The sequence below is a fragment of the Chiloscyllium plagiosum genome, unplaced genomic scaffold (genome assembly GCF_037043375.1).
Source record: "Chiloscyllium plagiosum isolate Xiang-an unplaced genomic scaffold, Cpla_swu_hap1 HiC_scaffold_25, whole genome shotgun sequence".
Taxonomy (NCBI): Eukaryota; Metazoa; Chordata; class Chondrichthyes; order Orectolobiformes; family Hemiscylliidae; genus Chiloscyllium; species Chiloscyllium plagiosum.
In genome coordinates, this window is record NW_028270163.1 from 41715685 (window position 1) to 41734983 (window position 19299).

Genomic DNA, 19299 nt, shown 5'->3' on the forward strand with positions numbered 1-19299 from the left:
GGGTTTAGAAAGTTCTGTTGATGGAGCCTTGGTGAGTTGCTGTTGTGCAGTTTGCAGATGATATGCATTGGTGTATTAAGGTTTTCTACAGATGCAAATTGTTGTTTGAATCGGCTAATTACAGTTATCTTTCCAATCCAACCTTTTTTCCGGGCTTTAACAGTATTCTCTGTAAATTTAGTTTTCACAGCAGGCATAATCAAATGGTAACTCTTTATTCCATCAAAACCTGAACAGACTGTTATGTCAGCACCAGACCGCATTTCTGCATTAACAAACAACGACAGGAATGGAAGATGAGGCCCCCACCCCCACCTATTTAGTGCATGTTGTCACGTGGGTCACTTTTATGTTGAAAGAAAATAAATTCTCTCCCATCCTGTGATGCAAGAGGCATTTGGAACAGTAATAACACTGACCAACTATCTTTGGAGTTATAAGTCTTCCTGATTCTCTCTTCTGTCGTTCCAGCTCCTTATGTAATGTTACAATTCCCAGAACAGGAGCCTGTATGTATGTAGCATAGCACACTTAAATAATTTGATATTCCTGCAGATAATTAAAAGATGCAGGGCAACACACACTTAAGATAGCTTAAGTTTAACCTGTGTCATGTTTGATATCTCAATTATATCGTAGTTGAGAGCTTGAAGGTCAATAATTCTCCACATCTGGCAATTAATGTTTCCTTTTACATGTTTGTGGCTTTCTGTTGTGAAATTTGACTAACTCCAGATCTTGCTAGGCTCTCTCAGACCAGGGTCATTTGTGCTTGTGTTCTCACAAGCAAATAAGCCGTAGTGCATCAAAATAATAAATAGAAACAGAGGGTGTGTACCCAGTCAGTTAGTTCAGTCGGCTGGACAGCTGGTTTGTAATGCAAAGCAATGCCAACAGGTTGGGTTCAATTCCTGTACTAGCTGAGGTTACCCTGAAGGTCCCAACGTTTCATCTTTGCCTTTCGTCTGATGGCTTTCATATTAAACTCACCACCAGTCATCTCTTTCTAGCGAAAGAGCAGCCCGATCGTCGTGCAGAACTATGGTGACTCCTATTCAACCTTTTACTTCATGTTCGAAAGCAGGTTCCAGGATTTTGACCCAGTGACAATGAAGAGGTAGTAATATCGTTCCAAGTAAAGATGATGTATTGTTTGGAAGGTCTTTGGTGAAGCAGCTGGAGATGGTTCAGCCTAAGACACTACTCTGAGGAACACCTGCAGAGACATCCTGGAGCTGAGATGACTAACCTTCAACAGCCACAACTATCTTCCTTTATGCCAGCTTTGACTCCAATCAGTGAAAGTTTTCTTCCTGATTCCCACTGATCCAGTTTGGCTAGGTCTGCTTGATGTGAAACTCAGTCAAGTGCTTGCTTTGATGTCAAGTGTCGTCACTCATAACTCCCCTCTGGAGTTCAGCTCTTCTCTGCATGTTCAGGCTGAGGCTTCAATAAAGTCAGGAAGTGAGTAGTTCTGGCACAACCTAGACTAAACCTCAAAGAGCAAAATATTGTGGAACATGTATCACTTAAAGGCAATGTCAATGACACTTTCATTTTCCTGATGACTGAGAGCAGACTGATAGGGCATTAATTTCCCTCGAGGCCTCATCTCATCCTGACTTAGAAATAGGTCTCCATACTTCAAGTGTTTCTGGAACTCTTTCTCAAACGGCATTGTAAAGGTTCCTCCACTGAATGGGCTGTGACAGTTCAAGATGACAGTTCATAGTCACTTTCTGAAGAGCAAAAGAAACACGCATTAAATGTTGGTCCAACTAGAGTCACCATTATATCCCATGAATGATTTTTAAAAATGTATGATTAGATTTGTCCTGCTTTTTGTGTACAAGATTTACCTGGGCAATTTCTCACACAGTGTCAGGCAGATGCCAGTGTTGTAACTGTGCTGGAACAACTTAGCTGAAGGTGCTGTTATATCTGGAGCACAGGTTTTCAGTACTATTGTCAGAACATTGTCAGAGTCCATCGCCATTGCAGTATGCAGTGCCTTCAACCTCTCTTAATATCATGTTGATGGAATTGAATCGGTTGAATTATTGCATGTGTGATGCTTTGGACTGCAGGAAAATGCCGAGATGAATCATCCACTCAGCATTTTTGGGTCATGTTGTTGAAAATACTTCAATGCTACCTTTTGCTCTGCTGAGTTATAAATAGCATTTTCTCCTCGAGTCAGTTCTTTAATTGTCCACCACCATTCACGACAGGATGTGATAGGGAATTCAGAGCTTAGACCTGATCCATTGCGTGTCTTGGCATAAAGAAAGGCGTTTGTTCAATGACAAGAACCAGATGGCTTCGAGATACAAAGTGCATTACTTTCCCTCTGACAACAACAGGGTAAGTGGCAAAGCAGACTTGAGGTGCTGGAACTGGAATGGGACCTGGGCAGCAAAAAACATATACTGACAGATGTAATAGGTACTAATCACGATTTTTTTTTCGAGGGTCAGAGTCTAGTTTTGACTAGTCTGTCTTCTGCAAGGTCTCTAATATGATCTGAGTCCACATGACTTTTTGAGTTTCGCCAAAATAGTCGGTCAAACCTCAGCTAAAGAAGACATCTCCAACCAGCACTCACTTAAGATCTATACAGGGCATGGCTGGGGTGGTGGTGGGGGGCGGGGTTAAGCTCTGGTGAGGACAGGCCTACCCATGAATCCGTCCTGTTTTCATGCTGGAGATCTCCATGGTGTAGAATGAAGCACTTGCAACAAATTATCACGGAATCATTGTAGTCCCAGAGAAATAAGTTGGAGTTGCCCTGAAAACAGAAGAAAATTGTCCAGAATTTGGTGGAGTTTTGGCACTGAATTGGCAGTCTCTGTCTGTGAACGTTGAATGGTCAGACCACAAGCGGAGGCCCTGCGCTGAGGTGCTATAATGTAATGTTTATTTGAATTTTCCCACCTTACAATAATGTCCACCATTAAATGTTGACCTATGTTTAACTTATCTTTCAACCCTATAAGTAGTGCAACTACTTTTATTCCTCTGCGGTATCCAAGAATTGTACCTAGGAATGTGTACCTAAGATGTTGCCATAAGAAGGTAGGCATTGTAGGAGTACAGTGAAAAGCTTCTACAACGGAGTATACATGACAGTAAAAGGATTTTGTATTGTATTGTATTGGTTGTCTTTTTAAATTTTTTTTTACTAAGTGGAGTCATAGTGTCATACAGCACTAAAAACAGACCCTTCAGTCAACTAATCTATGCCAACCACGTTTTCCAAACTAAACTAGTCTCACTTGCCGGTGCTTGACCCATATCTCTCAAAACCTTACCTATTCATACTGTCTAGTGAAAAATGTCCCAGCCTATCCTTATAACTCAAACCCTCCAGTCCAGGCAACGTCCTGGTAAGTCTTTTCTGAACCTCTCCAATTTAACAATATCCTTCTTGTCTGATGGTAAGCCTCTGGAGCAAATAGCTCTTAAATCCAGTTTTCTGTTGCAGGGTAGTGATACTGCCGCTGCACCACAGGAGTCCCCATGGGTGTATGAAATGAGAATTAATCTGAGGCTGCCTCGTTTTGTCACCGTTGGCTGAAAATGTTTCATTCCATAGCACTGACATCATTATTTTTAATTTCTGCTGCATTCCTGGTAAAGGAGCTGTGCTCAAAGTTCAGGGGATGTGGATTTATTCCCCATTAAATGCAGTTAGACATGAAGGGCACAGGATGTGTGAATTAATCTTATAATCCCAGTGCCTTCTAAATTCTTAATATTTCCGTCCTGAGACAAAGTGTATTATTTATGCTCATAGGGACTGGGACATGTTTTCTAGTATGTGCAGTTGTATGAGCCAGTTTGCCTTTCAAACTGAAAAGCAACAAAGCTGGAGACAGGATTGCTTAACTTAGAAATTGCGTCTTGTTCCATTTTTGTCATGGCATGTGTGACATGCATTACCGTACCCATTTTGCTGCTATCACCTTGCTTGTTACACCCCTATCTTTTCTCTTTCCTAATATTCATTGATGTCCCAAGTGGCTGCTGTACAATAATATTGTTACCTTCTGTGTACGCACTTCCTTACCAGTCTCTGGATCTGCTGATCCTGCTCACTTTGTCTGTGACATATTACCGAGCTTTGCCTTTCCATGGAATGTGGGGACTGTCCTCTGGCACTAAAAGTGCTATTGTATTTCTCAGTGTGCAATTTGTAAGAATGGCTTGGGCCTGGCCACAATCTGGGGCTGCGAGGCTCCTTTAGAAAAAGTAAGTGTGCATTCCTCACCTGGTGGGACAGTTTTTCTCATACTCACATAGCCCAGATGGTCTGCTGGCTATTTTTGAGGTGTTAAAAGGTCATTGAAGACAATGATTCATGATGACGCACTAAGTAAAGTTCATCTTGCTCTGCGGGTTTACCAGATATTACGGATGTTTGGGACTTTGCAATCCATTTCTCTGCCTGCTTATAATTAGATCATTTGTTTTCCTTGCTGAGGACATCTAATGCTGTTTTCATTAAATGGGATTATGACATTTTAATTGGTGTTTTGAGGATAAAATTCACAAATTCCATCCTTTTTTGCCGGATAATTGTAAAACATTGGCTTTAATCATTACTGCAGATGTGTTATGATTGGCTGTGTCTTTCATAGCGGTAATTTTGTGAATTCATGTCCCCAGTGAGGAACTGTGCCTAATGGAAGAGAACATTGGGAATTTGGATCTGTGTTCCATATAATTCTTCTTTTCCATTAAAATTGCAGGGTAGGTATGGAGATTATGTTGCTTCTTATGGGAGAATCTAAACTAGACATCACTGTTTACAAATCAGGGGTTGGCCTTCTAAAACAGATAAAGAGATTTTTTTTTCACTCCCTGGACGTTGAGAATCTTTGGAGTCCTCTTCCTGAAATCATGGTGGAAGCAGAGTTATTGAATATTTTAAGGTCGCGGTAGATGGATTTTTGTTTAGCAAGAAAGTGAAAGGTTAACAGGCGTCGGCAGGAATGCACATTTGAGGTGACGATTAGATCAGCCATGTTCTTGTTGATTGATTCAAGGTGCTGAATGGTCTACTCCTGTTCCTAAGCCATGTTTTCATCTGTGCTCTTCGCAGTTTTTTTCAAACAGCACATCTCAAGAGCATGCATTCCCATCAACCTGTTCTTCAGTTAAAAACCACTCAAGAAACGGAAGCTGGTTATTTGGCCGGAGAAAAACTGTCACAATCTGGGGATGTCCCAAAGTGCTTTTTAACTGTTATTGTAGGAAATACTATTGCAAATTTATACTTTAAAAGACGGACATTAATTGAAAAGGAAAGGTCAGAGGAATAACTTCCCCTTTTTAATTTTTTAAACTGAGGCTGTATAAAACTAGGTAAAAACAATGACTCCAGATGCTGGAAACCAGATTCTGGATCAATGGTGCTGGAAGAGCACAGCAGTTCAGGCAGCATCCGAGGAGCTTCAGCAAAATCGACGTTTCAGGCAAAAGCCCTTCATCAGGAGCTTCAGCAAAATTGACATTTCGGGCAAAAGCCCTTCATCAGGAAGGGCTTTTGCCCGAAACGTCGATTTTGCTGAAGCTCCTCGGATGCTGCCTGAACTGCTGTGCTGTATAAAACTAGTCAAGTTGTCTCATAGTTATGTGTGAAAAGATTTGCTTGAAAGTTGTTGCTGGTGTTATGACCTCTGTAGACAGCTATATATTGTAAGAAGGAATTCTAACTTCTAGTTAGATAGACATGTCAACATTTCATATTTTAAGATGTTTGCTGTAACAAATAGATAAAATTACTGAAATAAACACTGTCCTTGTAAGCATCTTACACTTTAAACCATGGGATGGAATATCACACTTAGGTATTCTTAGCCCAAAAGGGAAAACACACTTCACAGGTTTATTTTATTCAGTCGTTTACTCAATTTTCTATTTTCCCAAAATCAATCTAAAGTGTTTCTTTATTCCCAGGAGTTTATTCATTTTTTAAAAATTTCTTTTCTCGACCTCTTACCTTCCAACCTTAGAACTATTTTCACAGCAAACCTTTTTTTTAATCCATGGAGGCTTTCCTCAAGACCAAGTTAACTGGCTCTTCCAGTCTCATTTTAACTCTTCTGTTTTTGGTCTTTTCAGTCTGAAAAAAAGCTTCCACCCACATTCCTGTGCACAAACCGTAGAAACCTTTTTACCTTCAGTTGCTCCCTTGCTTCCAGATCCACCTAAAACCTGTTTTCTGTGGAAACCCTGTATGAGGAAAATTTGAGGAAACTGCATAACTTTATCTTTACAGTAGCTTCCTGTACATCCTTCCCTTTGTCACTGTGAATCATTTGGACTTTGCACCTGGGTAGAAAGGCCAGTGAGCTATTCTTGAGAGTTCAGCTTCTTTCCATGTTGGAACTAAGTGGACACAGCTATTTACAACCCAACATTTTCAATACCTTTCTGGGAATTTGGAAACCCTTAGTGCCCACTCTTAACACGGAGACTGCTACCAATGTCTCAAACCTTGCACTTTCTTCCCAGTAGAACAATATGAGCCCTCCTTTAATCTGTAACAATCAAGCCACCCACACTCAGTGTCAAGCTGACTTTACATCAGGCCTATGAACTCCTTTTTACCTTACATATAAAGAGACACAGTCCCAAAGCAAACAATTGTGAGGCTGGTGGTTACCATTGACCAGAAACTAACCTGGACCAGGCATATAGTGAGTAATTCGTCCCCTGACCCCTCAAAGTCTGTTCACCATTTACAAGGCAGAAGTTAGGATTGTGATGCAATGCTCCCACTTTCCTGAATGAGTGCTTTTCCAGTAACTTGACTTGACACCATCCAGGTCAAAGCAAGATGATTTTGGCATCACCTCCAGAAACATGCACTCCCTTCATTAGCAGTGTGCCATCTACAAAAATAGAAAACAGAAATTCACCAAGGTTCCTTCAACATCAATTTCCAAACTTATGACCACTTCTATCTAAAAGGACAAGGGCAGCTGGTACATGTTAACTCCCAAAATTGCAAGTTCCCCTTCGAGAAACTAACCATTGTGCTGTGAAAGTGTACTGCTTTTCCTTCACTGTCGTTGGATCAAAATCCTAGAATTCCCTTCCCATCAGTCTTGTGAATCTATGTTACCAAATGGAGTCCAGCAATCCAGGGAGGCAGCTCACCACTGCCTTCTCAAGGGCAGCTCAGGATGAGCAATGAATACTGGTCCTGCCAGCAAAGTCAGCATTCTTTGAATAAAGAAGAAAAGAGCTGGCCACTTGATATTTGAGATGGATAGTTTTGGTGTTACTTAAAGGACATTTTCATCATTGATCTAGATGCAGGGACGGCCCAGTGGCTCAACGGTTAGCACTGCTGCCTCGCAGCGCCAGGGACCCGGGTTCAATTCCAGCCTCGGGCGACTGTCTGCGTGGCGTTTGCACATTCTCCCCGTGTCTGCGTGGGTTTCCTCCAGATGCTCCGGTTTCTTCCCACAGTCTAAAGATGTGCAGGTCAGGTGAATTGGCCATGCTAAATTACCCATAGTGATAGGTGCATTTGTCAGAGGGAAATGGGTCTGGGTGGGTTACTCTTCGGAGGTTTGGTGTGGACTTGTTGGGCCAAAGGACCTGTTTCTGCACCGTAGGGAATCTAATCTAAGCTAATCAAGAGGTACTGCGATAAAGAAATGTTCTCGTCCTGACATATCAGCCAGAATATGCTGAAGGCTCATTTTATTGCTCTCAATTCTACAACTTGGTCCTGCTCCTCGGATGCTGTCTGACCTGCTGTGCTTTTCCAGCACCACTCTAATCTAAACTCTGGTTATCAGCATCTGCAGTTCTTGTTTTTACAAACTACCCATAGTTTATTTGATTCTGGATCTCGCCTGTGGACTCCGAGATCCTTTGTTAAGTGTCTCGGGGCTGAGATTTATCAATCCAAGCTCCATAATGACTACACAGTAAAAGGTAAGTACTGCTGATAATGGAACTCTGAAATAACAACAAAGTGTTCAAGAAACTCAGCAGACATAACAGCCTCTGTGCAGAGAAACACAAAATTAAGATTTCAAGTCTGATATGTGGAGTTCCGTAGAGCCGAAGAGGGGGTGTAAAGGTTTTTTTCTGTTTCACCCTCCACAGATGCTGCCAGAGCTACTGAGTATCTCCAGTAATTAATGTTTTCACTTCATAAGTAACTCATGTGACTTAACTTTGGGAAATACATATTCTTACAAGCACCTCCCCATCTCTTTGCTGACAGAGTGACACACCTTCAAACATACCTCAATCATGCTTACAATGCTGTCTTTGTTAAAGTGATGCTGATAAAGCAGGACTGTTCGACATGCAGTAAAATCCGTGGACGTGCTGTGCCAGCTCATAAACTTCTGTGCTTTGGTGAATAATACCAGTCTGACTACTGCGTGATTGTTGATATCTGCTGTCTTTGTTGGTTTTCAATTGCCACTGTTGACTCTTTCAGTAGTTAAGGGAGCAATTCTGGCTTCTTGTAATTTTTTGAGCTATATCTTTGTGTTGAAATCAGATAGGAAAAGCTGAACCTTACCCTATGTAACACTGAGTCACAAGTCAAGCTTTTGTTTTTATGACCATATATGTTCTTTTGCTGTATACTGTAAGTGATAGACTCAATGCTCTCTAGTCATATTAGATACCACATTAATTGTTGTAATAGAGTGAGCAGCTGAATGAACTTTTACCCCTGGTATTACAAATCAAACACAAGAGATTTTACGAGATCAGTTATTTTCTTGTTGAACTAGTGTGTAGAACATATCCCACGCTTAACAAGTCATTTTAATCTTGATTTATTCTCATTGTACAGGATGTGGGTGTTGCTGTCAGGGTTGGCTTTTGTTGCCAGTCCCTATTTGCTCTTGATCTGTTTGGATCTCCAGGTAATTCAGAGGCCTGTTAAGAGTCTACAATATTTCTGTGGATCTGGAGTGATGTAGAGCAGGGCAGAACAGATATAGATGGCGGATTTCCTTCCTTGAAGGGCCTGAGCGAACTAGATGTGTTTCTACGATCATTGACAATGGTTACATAGTCGCCATTAATTTAGACTTTAACTCCAGATATTTTTATTGGATTCAGATTTCACCATCTGCCACAGTGGGAATCAAACTCATGTCTCCATGATATTAGCTGGGCTCTGGATTACGTATCCATTACCATTATGCCAGCACCTCCCAGAATTACCAGTTCAATTTTTCAATGGAAAAAGTTAGCATGTAATTGAACTTCTGCATCCATCACTTCAATAATCTTCAGGAAACATAAAAACAAATTTCTTTGCCTGTTGTTGAAATAATGAGTCATCATTTCATACAACTCAGAGTCATCATCATATCACACGGAAACATATCCTTCGGTTCAACTCGTCCATTCTGATCAAGTTTCCCAAACTAAATTCGTCCAATTTGCCTGTGTTTGGCCCATATCCCTTCAAACCTTTCATATCCTTGTACCTATCCAAATGTCTTTGAAATATTGTAACCGTGCCTGCCTCTAGTAATTCATTCCACATTCGAACCACCATCTGTGTGAAGAGTTTGTCCCTCAGGTCCCTTTTAATTCTCCACTCACCTTAAAATTACCCCTTTAGTTTTGAACACCTCCACCCTAGGGAAAAGACTTTTGCTATTCATCCATCCCCTCATGATTTTACAGATCTCTATAAGGTCACCCCTCAACCTCCGATGTTCCAGCAAAAAAGTCCCAGCCACCCCCCTCCCCATAATTCAAACCTCCAGTCCCGGTAACATCCTTGTAAATCTTATTTCATCTTCTCCAATTTAATAATCTCATTCCTATAGCAGGGCAACAAGAATTGTACACAGTACTCCAAAAGAAGCCTCACCAGCATCTTGTATAATATCAACATGATATCTCAACCCCTATACTCAATGGACTGAGCAATGAAGGCAAGCATGCCAAGTACCTTCTTTACCACCCTGTCTACCTGTGACGCAACTCTAAAAGAACTATGTACCTGAACTCCTAGGTCTCTTGGTTTGACAACTCACCCCAGGGCCTTACCATTAACTGTACAAGTTCTACCCTTGTTTGTTTTACAAAAATGCCTCGCATTTATCCAAATTAAGCTTCATCTGCCACTCCTCAGCACTTTGGCCCAATTGATCAAGATCCCTTTGTAATCTTGGATAACCTTCTCCACTGTCCACCATTATTAGTGTCATCCGCATACTTAATAACCATGCTTCCTAAATCTCAACCAAATAATTTATGTAAATGACAGACAACAGCGGACCCAGCGCCGATACCTATGGAGCACCACTGAAAAACAGCCCTCCACCGCCACCCTCTGTCTCCTACCATCAAGCCAATTTTGTATTCATTTGGCAACTTCTCCCAGAACCCCATGTGATCTAACTTTATTAACTAGTCTACCATGCAGAACCTTGTCAAAGTGTTCTTGGCATAGAGAATTAGAACGTGTTTTAGAGGCTGTTGCTCAGGTGTAAAGATGAACACCATAATACTGCTCTCTCATTAGAAAGAGACAACTGGTGGTGGTTTAACCCAAAGGTCACCATACCTCAGGCTAGGGGAGAGGTTGAGAAGGAGAGTTCTTCGTAATAAGTTCAGTCGATATGGGAATTGAACCCATACTGTTGGCATCACTCTGCTTTGCAAGCCAGCCATCCAGCCAACTGAGCTAACTGACCTGTTTAGGTGTAATACAGTTTTAAACCAATTGTCCTTTATCTTCCAAACAGGTATGTGGTAGGACAGGGAACAAACCTATTTTATTTTAATTATATTTTTAGAGAACATTGTTTTATTAAATCCATCTGGCAATTGAAAAGGAATTGGTATTGCATTTCATACATGGATTGGATTTGGTGCAGTACAGGTGTACTAGCATTCATTTCTGAAACTTGCAGTTTCTGTTATACCACACTTAAATTTTAGAGGTTACTATCACGAGCATATTTACAAAGGCAGCTGAGGTAAGCTGAAATAAGCAACTTAATTATCAGTGGACCAACTGGGAATCTGTTGTTGTGACTTTACAGTTTAGTTATCATTAAAGTTTGCTCCCTTTGTGGTTGAGGTGAGTCCAAGGTGACACACATTTGAGTTGACGCTTGGAACTAAGCCAACTCACTGTGGTAGGATGGGTGGTCTAATTCCTGAACCAGTCTTTGTCAATGATTGACCAGTCAGCGTCCCTCAGAACTTGGGAGCACTGATAAACCTGGAGATGATCGCCCCATTCAAATCCAGATAACTCTGCAAGCTTTCTGAGCTAGGGTGGATGTAATCACATAGTAAGCTGCAAGAAGCTGACAAGTACATGCTACCTGACTATGTACTAGTCTACATGGTTTTAGCTGGTTAGGCTTCTTTAGTATCAACAGAGTTTCCTAAGGCTAGACTCTGGCGAGCTTTGTCCAAACTTCCTGAATCTATATTACTGAGGAACGTTGCTCCAGGGAGAATGAGTACACTGTCTTTGAAACCTCCGCATTTGCATTTTTCAGAAGGTTCACTTAGAGAGATGACTGACTCATATAAAGCTCTCTTGAGATCAAATCAATATCTTATACAATTTTCTTTTTGTAAAAAGTGTCAAGACTTTGCTTAATCCGTCCATTTCTTATTCAAAATGACTGGATTTGCTGCACATATGGAAGGTGCAAGCTGTGCTTGCCTGGCTGTGTACACATTTTCTTGCCTGGTTTGTTTCCTCCACTCTCCCCTTCCTTGATGGAACAATGTTGTTTCCAGATGTTAGAAAGTCAATATTAGACTCCAAGCCTAAGCTCCATCAGGGAGCGAGTTTTCTTGAACTTGGCATCATTTCCTTATTCTTTTATTTGCCCAAAATCAGCTGGTTACTGTTCCACGTGTGCATTAAGCTTTAAAGAATGATCACCATTTTTAAATGCAGCCCTCCACCATGAATACATTTCAAGACCATTGCTTTGACTATAAAGCAACATGCAACATAAGCAAGGAGTAGAAGCTCTGAATTTTTATATAAATCTTTCATTCGTGCCACTCAGAAGTACCAAAATTTCAACAAAATCAATGTGACAAAGTGCGCACTTACAGATTTCATCAACACTTCTTTCAATGTTTCCATTGTTCTTAAACATGGCCTGTGTTTACCTTTGATGATAACACTTATGCCTGAATCCTGGACTTCCACTTCCTGGGTTGTAACTACAGTTGAGACATCTCCCAACTGTGCAGACTCGACACAGGAACAAGTGGCCAGTGTATGGGCTGATTTTCGATCTGCATGGGCCCCAAAACGTGGGCCAGGTGACCTGGAAATGAGTACTGTTGGGTACATGTTGGGCTGTCCGGAATATCTGGAAGAAAGTGAGGACTGCGGATGCTGGAGAGTCAGAGTGGAAAACTCCAGCACTGGAAAAGTTCAACAGATTAGGCAGCAGCCAAGGAGCAGGAGAGTCGACATTTCGGGTATAAGCCCTTCATCAGCAATGTGGGGAGGGAAGGAAGCTGAGAGATAAATATGGGGGTTAGGATGGGACTGGTGGGGGGGGGAAGGTAGGTGGGAAGGCAATAGGTGCTTACAGGTGGGGAGGTGATTGTGATAGTTTGGTGGGAAGGGTGGAGTGGATAAGTTAGGAAGGAGGATGGACAGGTAGGACAGGTCAAGAGGATGGCACTGAATTGGCAGATTTGGATCTAGGGTGAGGTGGGGGAGGGGAGGTTTGGAAACTGGTGAAATTGACATTGATGCTGTGTAGTTGAAGGGTCCTAAAGTGGAAGATGAGGCGTCCTCCTACAGCTAACGGGTGGCTTGGATTTGGTGGTGGAGGAGATCCAGGACTTGCTTGTTCTTGGTTGAGAGGGAGGGTGAGTTGGAGTGGTTGGCCACAGGGCAGTGGGGTTGTTGGGTGTCCCCCCCCAGAGATGTTCCCTGAAACGCTCTGCGAGTTGATGTTCTGTCTCCCCGATGTAGAGAAGACCACATCAAGAGCAACAGACTCAAAAGATGGGGTGGGTGGATGTGCAGGAAAATCTCTGCTGGATGTGAAAATATCTTTTGGGGCCTTGGATGGAGGTGAGGGGGGAGGTATGGACACAGGTTTTACACCTCTTACAGTGGCAAGGAAAGGTGCCGGGAGTGGAGAATGGCTTGGTGTGGGACGTGGACCTAATGAGGGAGTCACAGAGGGAATTGTCTCTGCAGAACAGCTGCCTTGGTGCATCGAAACGGTGTTGAAGTTTAATGACAAGAAAGAATTTACCATTAAAATTCCTCCTCCTTTACCCATCACACTCCCTTCATCATCCCTCATCCACTCCCAGTGCTCCATCCATGATAACCATGTCACCCCCCCCCCACCCATCCCTATTGCACCCAATGTGAAATTACACCCTCCCCAACAACCCTTACAGCCCTCATACCAAGATACGTACACCCCTATATACTCATGCTATGCTCCAAGTTTTCAGAATTACTGTAATGGTACGACAATATAGAGAAACCGCTGGAGTCGGTTTCCGCGGTTTACCGCGGCCTAAACATATTGCAGGGAACGTTCCAGATCAAGGGACCAGGGGCTGCCAGAAATGTAAATATCCCATTTAAATAAATGAGTTCACATCTATCCACGGTTTTGGGCTTCTGCGGTAAGTCTTGGAACGAATCCCCCGCGGGTACAGGGGGACTACTGTACCATCCTGCTGTATCAGGCAGAATGGAGACAGTTATTTGTATATATATATATATATATATATATATATATATATATTCAATAATGGCCATAATTCCTTTTCCTTTTGTTGTTTATTATTTTATATTGAGATCGGACTTTTGTCCATTTTTTGACTCATGCCAAGCATGAATTTCATTCTCCCAAACAATACCTCATGTATTAGTCAACCCTCTAATTTCAGCTTTAAAAAACATCTTCAAAATTTGACCTATATGTGAGTATATACGGCAAGTTCTAGGCTTTTTGCCCTGTCAACAAATGAGACCCTTAAGTCATCAGCTAAAGATGCTTAAATGCCTCTTCATGCCACTGCTGTAACAAATTCCAATCCCAGTATCCGAGATTACTTTCTGACCTGTACAACACAGTGGCCTGCCAACCAGGCTGGGGAAGACGGATAGGATCAGTGCAGTAACTGCTGAAAGCTACCCGTCTGCCCTTCTTTCCAACACCTGAATTCCCACAAAGCTCCACCTTATGATCCTCCTGAGAATACCATTCGTGATCATTGCTCCTGGGGCATCTGGGTTTCTGTGCCTTCAGCAGCCAGTGCCTCTGATAAAATTCTAGTTCTTTCAAGTAAATAAATCCTTATAACAACAAACAAGTCAAACAGTTTAAGCAAAGAATCTATGACAACTTTTCACTGCCAGTCAGTTTTAGTAATGGCAGGCACCCTACTGTGATGGTGGATGGTTGTGGAATGTGTGCTCAGCACAAATCCTTCTTCCCTGTGTCATCAGAGAGTGTGAAATTGCAACCACTTAATATTTTTAAATACTCCAGGCAATTTCCTTTTCAGAAATTGAAGCTTAGAACTTTTAAATACCTTGACAGATCCCTTTCACCATTCCTTTTGACACTTTGGCAGCTTTTCTTGATAGTTGTTATTGACTGTTTTGATCGTTTATTTTGACTGATCTGTTTGACGGGATTGAGCTTATGCACTGTTTTAAATGCAAATTAACAATTCTGAAGGGCATCTGACCTTTCCTGAGGGTCACCTAGCACTTGACCTTCTCTAAACGGCATTCTACCTCCACCAAAGGGCACCTTAAGCCATGAAAAGTGTTCTGGGATTAGATTCAGAGGGGTCCGTTACCTCTTTAAGGGGGTACACTAACAATTGAACTTAAAGCAGCCTTCCTTTGTTAATACATTTCAAGACCATTGCTTTGAATGTAACATGAGCAAGGAGTGGAAACTGTGAAATTTTACATAAACCTTTCATTCCTGCCAGTCAGATGTACCAAAATTTCAAGACAATTAATCTGACAAAGTCTGCACTTACAGACTTCATCAGCATTTCTTTCAGTGTTTCTATTGTTCTTAAACATGGCTTGTATTGACCTTTGATGATAATACTTATGCCTGAATCCAGGACTGATTTTGCCAGGTCTAATCTGCACATTTCGCACTCTCATTCCAAAATGATCACAATCCTACTGCAGCAGGTGCAGCTGATGATTTAAATGGCCAGCTGTCCCCCAGACCCATTCCCCATTGCAAATCGCTGCATTCAGGGGCAAGACCTGGAATGTATGGCCATTCCTACTCTTACTCTGAGGTGGAGAGGCTTCCATTGTGACAGAAATCTGAGGGTTTGAGTGTTCAAATCCTGCTCCAGATACATGAGCGCATGATCTGGGCTGATAATTAAGTGCCATGCAGAGTCCTTTTTTGCTAACTGTGCAGTCTTTTGGCTCTAGTATTAAATCAGTAAATAGTAAAGAATCCCAGGGCACAATTTGAGAAAAGACTGGGGAGTTCTGCGGGTTTCTGAACATCATAACAAACAGAATAACTGCTATTTGTCTCAGTACTTTTTGGTGGGACCTTGCACGCACTTTGCTTGCCACGGTCCCCTATGTTAACACAGTGATCACACTTGAAAATAATTCATTGACTGTCAGGTGCTTAGGGACATCCTGAGATCATGAATTGCACTATGTAATCGCATGTTCTTTCTTTTGCGGATTAAGCAGCCATCTGCAAAAATGACCACAAAATGTGGTCTAGCGGGACAGATTATCAACACCTAGGTTCAGGAAATCATGCCAGAACAAAGCTGCGAACATTGTTCAGCAGTGTTATAACTGTATTTAAGAATGAAATGCTGACGTATTTGACTGGCTCCATTAGCCAGCTGCCCCCCCCCCAACCTATTTCTAAAGTTATTGCAGAAATCTCTTCAGTTTTAATGGTTTTCATATGTGATTTTTTTTTGTGCAATCTTTTATGTTTTATTTTGCCATTACAATTTTTGAGGGAAATCATTACTCATTTCAACCAATTGCCTCACCATACAAATATAATCACTACAAACAAAATATGTTTTTAATTAATGCTTGTAACAGCTCATTTACTCCATCTCTATTCATTAAAACACCTTTATTAGTTCTGTAGTTGGCTTTAGAGTGTGGCCAGCCAGCCACTAAAATTACCTTTGAATTCTCTTCATTGTTGTAAAATTGTTGAAAAATTGTGATTTAAATGTATTAGTCTCTTTTGGTTATAGCAACTATTAAAGTCAAATGATGCAGTTTGAATGTTGATGGTCCGTTTCCAGCAGGCTCATTACTACTAGAACATCCCCTGTTCGCTTCCTAACCTGAGTGAGCTGATCACATTGAGAGCAGACATTGGAGTATGTGCATTCTCCTTTGCTTCTCTGGAGATACCCATCCTCCAATGGGGTTCCCCGGCCTCTGAAACTGTAACCCATTGGGAGCTCATTGTCCAGTTTTACACATGTACAATGGAACCTTGGTGGAGAATAAACGGTGAAACTGTACCTTGGTGTAATTTGACATCAGGAAAGAGAATCAAATTGGTAAAAACAAATCAGTCACTCATGTATAAATAATTATGTCTGGTCTCTCTTGGTGGGCCATTTGAGTTTGATATGAGGATTGTTATGACCAAGTATGGAGGAGTCATGGCTCTCCTCTACTTTCACCCTTCACTACTTGATCAGTAAGCAACAATTAGATTTTTTTTTGCATGTAGCTATAACACTTCAAATAATCTAAGTTAACGAGATCAAAAATTAAGAAGAACCAATTCTGAGATTTCCTTGAATGAAAGTAAGTTTGAACTTCTCGTGGCTCACAGGGAGAAGGGTGAGAAGCAAGGCCAGGTTATGGCAGGCAGTAGACATCTCCTTGCCCAGTTGGTCAATTAGACACTAGTTGCCTTTGACTGAGGAACCCCATTCACCAGGTTGAACTGTTGGGCACAGCATTTGGTGATGATGTGATTTACACTGGGTTAAAGCCATCAATGGGCAAGCTGAGACAGTTAAGTGGTTATTAAAGGACTAGAAATAAGCAGAGTGATGAGATTAACCCTGTGCCTTCCAACCCCAGAAATAATTCTGGGCAACCAGGTTCGGGTATTCTACCAGCTGCCTAAGCAACTGCCTTGCCCACGTCCGAACCTAACACATTCAGGTGCAGAAGATTCCGACCAGTGTATCATTGGATCAGATATAATCACCACAAATAATATGTGTTCAATCATTCTTTAAAACAGCTCATATACTCCATCATTGCTCTGGGCTTGGTTCGCTGTATGGCTGGTAACTGAATTCAATTGCATGGGTTCGACTTGGTATTGTCCGTTGAACATACTTTTGTTCATTAGCGGTTGGAGTATATGCGTCATGCTCAAATTGTATGGGGCCTTGATGAGACCACAGCCAGAATACTGTCTATGGTGTTATTCTCCTTCTCTCAGAAAGGACAGACTTGACTTTGAGGAAGTGCAATAAAGATTCAGATTTATTCCTGGAATGAAAGGGTTGTCCTCTGATGAGTGATTGGTCAAGGTTTGAGTAACGATTTATAGCTCGGGTGCTAGTTGTTTTAGTTATGGGTATGTTTGCCGAACTGGGAAGTTGGTTTGCAGGTGTTTCGTCCCCTATCTAGGTGACATCTTCAGTGTTTTGGAGCCTCACATGAAGCGCTGCTGTAATACGTCATCTGGAATTCATTTGGTTCTGTTCTGCTACTTCCAGTTGCTGGTTCTGATAAGTTGCTGCAGTGGCCGGTATATTGGGTCTAGGTCTATGTGCTTGTTGATGGAGCACATAGATCTTGACCCAATATACCAGCCACTGCAGCAACTTATTGGAACCAGCAACTGGAAGCAGCAGGAATGGAACCAAATAAGTTCCAGAAGTACAGCAGTGTTTCACGGGAGGCTGCAGACCACTGAAGGTGTCACCTGGACAGGAGTTATTGCGTAAACTAAGCTTTATTCCCTAGAATTTAGAGTTATTACTCACTGAGACTACAAGAGTTTGGCAGGATGGAAGCTGGGAAGATCTTTCCCTTGGCTAATGTGTCTATAACTCGGGGCTATAGTTTCAGCTCAGTTTAAGCAGCTAGTCAGTTAGAACTGGGATTAGAAAACATTTCTTCACTCAAAGGAATGTGCATCTTTGAAATTATGTATCTCAATGAACTGTGAATGTAATTGTTGAAAACATTTAAAGATTTTCCATTGATCAATACGTTTTTGGAATGGGTGATTATTGGGAAGTAGATCAGCTATAACCATATTACTGGGAGGTACAGGCTCAAAGGGCTGAATAGCCCCCTGCTGCTTTTGTTTATATTCTTGAATTGGTCACGCTCTGACCTCTTGATCTGGTTTTTGCAACAATAATTATGTTTGCAGCCGAGCCATCTTCAGCACAAATTTCTGAGTCCCATCTTGTATCTGACAGTAGTTCTAAACAGTGAGGAATTCAGGCTCTGCATCATTTGAACTGAAGAAGACCAATAAATTCTGAAGTTTGTAATGTCTTAATGTTGTCTTCCACCCAGAATTTTTGAATAACTTGTAACCCTAGCTGGTTCTGGCGAAGGGGCACTGATATCGAAACGTTAACTCTGCTTTCTCCTCACAGGACTGCAGAGTTTTGCCAGCAATTTCTGTTTTTGTTTCATTAATCATATTGGTTTGAGCCCAGATTCGCAACCAGAATGAATTGACCTCTGGGAATAGCTACAATTTAATGTTTCTTTAAAACATGGCAGTCATCAAAATGAGAAGTAGTTTCTGTAAACATTCAAGCAGCCAAGAATGAAAGTACTTACCAGACTAATAGCCAGTCAGCCTTCAGAAAATGCATTAGAATAATGTCTCCAATCTCCTAATAAGTCCACTCTGGGCATTATTTGCTGCAAAAGCCTTCCCAAACTAACATAAAAATAATTCTATTAGTTCCAGACTACTTGATTTTAATATTTATCCCTCTTTGTACTTCATTATTTTCATAAAGAGGCAAACTAAGGACTTTTCAGCCCTCAATTATGTTAGATTTGTGGGCTGAAGTAATATATTACTTGGTCAGGTAAATTGCAAGGAATTGCTTCCTGACATTCCCTGTGGCATTCAGTTTGGAGTACACAATTTTGATTTAAATCTTAAACCTACAAATCAAGGAAATATACGCAACGATCTTATGCTGATGAAATAATCAATATTGAAAGATTTAAACAAGTTACAGCTCAGTACAATTTTAAATCATTCTCAACTTTATACCGGTTGTGTT

The 19299-nt window shown here is 41.4% G+C and overlaps 1 protein-coding gene and 1 long non-coding RNA gene across 4 annotated transcripts in view; one reads left to right on the forward strand and one right to left on the reverse strand.

The window, feature by feature from the left end:
- The window catches only part of slc39a11 (solute carrier family 39, member 11), a 728791-nt gene that overhangs the window by 605079 nt on the left and 104413 nt on the right, over nucleotides 1-19299 (forward strand). The window lies entirely within an intron of this gene.
- On the reverse strand, nucleotides 1431-8381 carry LOC148145325 (uncharacterized). Its single transcript, XR_015761462.1, has 3 exons — nucleotides 8274-8381; nucleotides 6689-6899; nucleotides 1431-1739 (listed from the first exon to the last, which is right to left on the reverse strand). It is a non-coding gene; the product is annotated as an uncharacterized LOC148145325 (long non-coding RNA).